Source organism: Solanum lycopersicum, chromosome 2, assembly GCF_036512215.1.
Source record: "Solanum lycopersicum chromosome 2, SLM_r2.1".
Lineage (NCBI taxonomy): Eukaryota > Viridiplantae > Streptophyta > Magnoliopsida > Solanales > Solanaceae > Solanum > Solanum lycopersicum.
The window spans coordinates 43565931-43571930 of record NC_090801.1 but is presented as its reverse complement, the minus strand read 5'-3'; positions in this window follow the sequence as shown (position 1 = coordinate 43571930).

Genomic DNA, 6000 nt, shown 5'->3' with positions numbered 1-6000 from the left:
GTGGTACACTATTATTTTTATCTTTTGTTATATATTAAATTTAAATATATCAACATAAATATAAGTTTTACAAAAATAAAAAATGATTGAAGATTTAAAATAATCTCAAAAGCATTTGACTTGTGTTTTACAAATTAAACTAATAATCTTGTTAAATGTTTTATTTACTCTCTTATATTAGATCAACATCTTACTAAAAATATATATCTTATATTACTTGATTATTTATTAAATCAAGATATCATTATTTTGAAGGGAAAAAAATCATTTTAACACCTACAATTAATATGGCATATGAAAGTTTAAACAAATTTTAAAATTCAAAAATAATTTATTTCAACAGGATAGTTAATATGAATAAAGATCAAAATAGTACAATTAATTAGTCTATTGATAATCTTTTTAATTACTATTTAAAATAAAAAAAAATATTCATCTAATATATCGGATATGACCGAGGAAGTAACTAATTTCATATTGGTTTTTGTTATTGAATTTCACCTTATCTTAAAACATTGATTACTAAAATGTTAAATTTATCATAAAGACAGAATAAAGTATATAGTAATGTGTTCACACTAGTTCACATTGCTAACATCATCACTCAATTAAGTGTGACGGAGGAATACTTTTCTACTTCCGCCGTTCGCTATTATTTGTTATAATTTCTACTATAGATTTAAAATATAAGAATTTTTAACACTTTAAAATTTATTTATTAAAAAATTATAATTTATAATATATTTTATATAGTTTTTGAATATTTAAATTTATTGTTTAAAGTATATAATTGATATAATCTACTTTAACATTAAAAATTAAATTAAATTAATTTTTGAAAAATGTAACATAACAAATAAAACTGAACAGAAGAAGTATCCTTAATGGTAAAATAATTAGTGTTATCTCTTAGATATATGATAATTAATGCTTATCCATAAGAAAAATTTATGTTTACATAAAATAGATCTAAAATTTTGTTTTTTACATTGATATCGTAAAAGGATAAAAGATTTTATTTTCTCTGGTAATCGATAGGCACAAAAATATTAATCTAGTTTGAACTTATTTTAAAAGCATGTTTAAATATAATTTTCATTCCAAATACTTTTTTTCTAATTTAACATCAAATGCTATGAACCGACCATAACAATTATTCAAAACCATTGAGAATTGCTTTTACTATAAATTGGTGTCTGACCGTAAAAATTCTAACAACTTCAACTAAATATTTGCATAACATCCAGAATCTGGTTTCACCTTATCCTACCATTATAGTTTTGTTTTTTGATATATATATATATATATATATATATATATATATATATATATATATATTTCATACTTCTTAGAAAAAAAAGGTATATTTAAATAACTAAATATTATTGCAAAAATTGAAATCAAACACAACTTCATCCTTAACTCCAAACTTCAAAAGAATCAAAAAAATATAAATTGAAAAAATAAATAGTTATAATATGTAGTATATCAAAATTAATTAACGATATTAGGTGATTATCTATTTTGCAATATTACACTTATAGAGCAAATGTGATTTCTGACGGCTTCTATCTCTTTTCCTTTATGGTGAAAAATATGTCTTATCAATTTTAAATATTTTATTCTCTTAGAAGCTCTTGAATTAGATGAGTTCCTTGAAAAGATTTGGGGTATTTTCTTTACAAAAAAGTGTTTCAGTAGACTACGTTGAGTATTTTAGAGTTTTAAAATTGTTCACTTCTTGATGTTATGATTGAACTTGGATTAATAGTTCTCATATCTAGATGTTAGAATAGGCGTTCCCACGATCAATGAGTTGGATCATTACAATTTCCAGGTAGGTTAATCAAATTTAATTATTGTTAGGTTTTAGAAATTGAGTTGATCGAAAAGGTATAAATCATATTTAAAAAAATACATTTCAATTCTAAATATTCTTTTGTAATTTTGTCAAAAACAATTATTACTCCAATTTCAAAATTTCAACCAAAATGAATAACATTCGATTTTATTTTTGATCAAATGCCTAGTACTCAATTTATTCTAAATATTATAATTTTTATGTCCAAATGCCTACTAAATTTTAAATCATAAATAACCAAATTAGAAAAGAATTTTTTTTTTTTTTTTTACATATTTGTTTAATGTAAGGTTTGTTTGGCAGTAGTTAGCACCATATTTCTTTTCTGTCATTCTATTTGTGATTTTTGTATTTAATAACAAAACTTCCATATCCTCTTAAGTAAGCTAAATAGCCACCAAAATCTAAAAATAAAAAGATAAATATAATGCATATTTAAATGCAAGGGTAAAAACCGAGTCGATCGATAAATCAAATTGAAAAAATGTTATTAGGTTATTGGGTTTTAATGAGTTTATAAAAAAATTTATTGAGTAGTGCGATATCAATTTTTATTATTGAGTTATTGGGTAAATCCATAACTCAATAAGACAATAGTAATTTATTATTTTATTCTTTCTATTTAAAGGTTGCAATTAAAAATTGAGAGTTATAACTTATCACTTTCAGATGAGGATACGTTTAACATATCAGTATTTTAAATAAATAAATAAATGTGTAAATGACTTAACTCAAAAAAAGAATACCTTCAATTATATCTACCTACCATAATGAATATGTTAAATAGAGACAATTTCATTAATGGGTACAAATATTTATATTGTAACTACCAAGTATCTTATCCGTGTATCTAGTACATAGTGATAAAAATTGTATTTGATATTCATTACAATTCGATAAACTGTAAATGTATTAAAAACGGTATATGATATTAATTATAACTTCATATGCTCATTGTGCAATATTTCTGTATCAAATACAAATTATGTTGTATGTGATATAATATTCTGCATAGTACAGGAACTTTTTGAGAAAATATGAGCTAAACTTAGCTCAAGCTATTCATTAATGGAGATCTATATTCTATGAAAAAATACAGAGAAGAATATTTTGGAAAATGTAAAATTGTATTGATCTTCAATTGAAAGAGTCATGAATACACTATATATAAAAATGCTTAAATGACTTTCTAACTAACTTTGATACAGCTGGACCATTAGCTACTAATCTAACTAACTTGTAACAATATAACAACCCAAAACGTCACGTGTCAATACTCCCCCTCAAGATGGAGGGTGTAAAATGTTGAACACTCCCAGCTTGTTCATCAAATAGAAATGTTGCACTTTACTTAGACCTTTAGTCAGCAAATCTGCTTCTTGTTCTTCAGTTCTCACAAACATTGTTTTGATAATTCAACTCTTAATTTTGTCCCGAATAAAATGACAATCTATTTCAATATGCTTCGTTCTTTCATGAAATATTGGATTAGATGCAATCTGTAAAGCAGCTTTGCTATCACTCATAACTGACACAAGTTGTGTTATTTGTACTCCCAATTCTTGAAACAATCCCAGTAACCATGTAACTTCAGCCACTGCTGAAGCCATACTTCTATATTCTGCTTCTGCAGAACTCCTTGACACTGTTTGTTGTTTCTTGGACTTCCATGACACCAATGAACTCCCAAATTTAACTAAATAACATGTTACAAATCTTCTGGTATTTGGGCAAGCTGCCCATTCTGCATCACACCAACATGTGAGCTCATGACTAGATGATGAACTCATGAGAATACCTTGCCCTGGTGCAAGTTTCAAGTATTTTACTACTCTGATGGCTGCTTCCCAATGAGACCGTTTTGGCTGCTGCATGAATTGACTCAGTGTCTGCACAGTGTAACTGATGGCCGGCCTTGTTATGGTTAAGTATAGTAGCTTACCAATTAGTATTTGATAAACACTAGCGTCTGCCAGTAATGTATCACCTTTTCTCCCTGTTGACTCATCGAATTCTGTAGTTGTTAACTTGACATTAGTTTCCAAAGGTGTTGTTGATGGTTTTGCTCCTCCTAATCCCATTTCTGAAATTAATTCCAACACATACTTCCTTTGATTCAATAATATTCCAGCTTTGGATCTTAATACTTCTATCCCCAATAAATACTTAAGATCTCCTAAATCTTTGACTTTGAATTGCTTGTGAAGTACATCGTTTGCGTCACTGATCATTTTACTACAACTTCCTGTGATCAGTAGGTCATCTACATAAACAAGGATGATGACAATATCTGCACCCTTCTTCTTTGTAAATAATGAGTAATCATGATTGCTTTGAACAAAATCATTGCCAACTAGTGCCTCTGTTAGTTTTATATTCCACTGTCTTGAGGCTTGTTTAAGCCCATACAGTGATTTCTGTAACTTGCACACTTTAGACTCCCCTTGGCTTCTGAAACCCTCAGGTATCTCCATATACACTTCTTCACATAAATCACCTTGGAGAAACGCACGAAAGACATCCATTTGAAACATATTCCATCCTTTGGAGGCTGCAAGTGCAATAACTGATCTCACTGTGACCATCTTGGCCACAGGAGAAAAGTCTCATGATAGTCAAGACCTTCTCTCTGACTATATCCTTTGGCAACCAGCCTTGCTTTGAATCTCTCTACTTCTCCATTTGCCTGAAACTTGATCTTATAGACCCACTTACAACCCACCGTGTTTTTGCCTGCTGGAAGGTCAACAATGGTCCAAGTGTTATTGTCTTCTAGAGCTTTGATTTCCAACTTCATGGCTTCAATCCATCTAGTATCCTTAGCTGCTTCTTTAAATGTTTGTGGCTCCATAAGGGAAGAAAGTTTTGTGAGATAACTTTGGTCTTAGCACTAGTATTCTCATAAGACAAATGATTAGACATTGGATATAAGGATTTGGACTTGTGCACATAGTCTTTCAACCATATAGGTTGTTTAGATATCCTTCCTGATGTTCTTCTAGTATTGACAGCATCAGAAGTACTTCCAAGGTCTGTAGCGGAATTATGATCAGCATTATCATCCTCAGATCTTCCGAAAACTTGTGTTTCATGATTTAGCTCAGAATCTGCTAACTCATCTGAAGACAACTCAATTATGGACTCTGAGGGTGAAGAAACCACTATGCAATCATTTTGATCTGTAGTGATAGGCATTTCTGTTCCAAAACTAGGATATAATGTAGATTGCGAAGAATGAGAATGGAAGGGAAATATTGTTTCCTTAAAAATAACATCCCTACTAACAAATATGGACCCTGAAACTCTGTCAAGAAGAATATAACTCTTCTGAACTTCTGCAAAACCAAGAAGTATAGCAGCCTTTGCTCTTGGTCAAAACTTATCTCCTTTCTGCAGGTTGGCGGCATAACATAAGCAGCCTATCACTCTCAAATGAAAGAGTGAGGGCTTTTGGTGATTGAGTAATTCATATGGCGTGCTTCCTCCTATGGCAACAGAGGGTAATCTGTTCATCAAGTAAACAACAGCTTTGCTGCACATTCCCCGATATCTGAGAGGGATCATGGCCTGGAATCTGAGAGGTCTTGCTATATTTAGGATTTGTCTATGTTTTCTTTCCATAGTACCATTTTGTTGTGGAGTATATGGACAACTACTTTGATGTTGTATTCCCAAAGTTTTCAAAAAATCATTGCACTTGGAATTAAAAAACTCACTCCCATTGTCAGACCTCAATACTTTGACCATCATTCCAAACTGATTTTGGATCATATACAAGAACTGTTTAAGCACAACAATCACCTCAGATTTTAATTGCAGCAAATAAACCCAAGTAAATCTTGAGTAGTCATCGACAATGGTAAGAAAGTAATATTTCTTATCATAAGTGGGCACCTTATAAGGACCCTAAATATCCATGTGTACAAGTTTGAAAGGTAAATCAGCTCTAGAAGTACTAACTGGAATTGTAATCTAACTTATTTAGCCAACGGACATATGTGACAAGCATTGTCATTTATTATGCTAGTACACTTATGTAATGCTGGAATCTTCCGCATAACTGTGGATGAAGGATGACCTAACCTCTTGTGCAAAAGATCATAATCCTCATCCTTGCTAGACAAATGTGTAATCTTTAT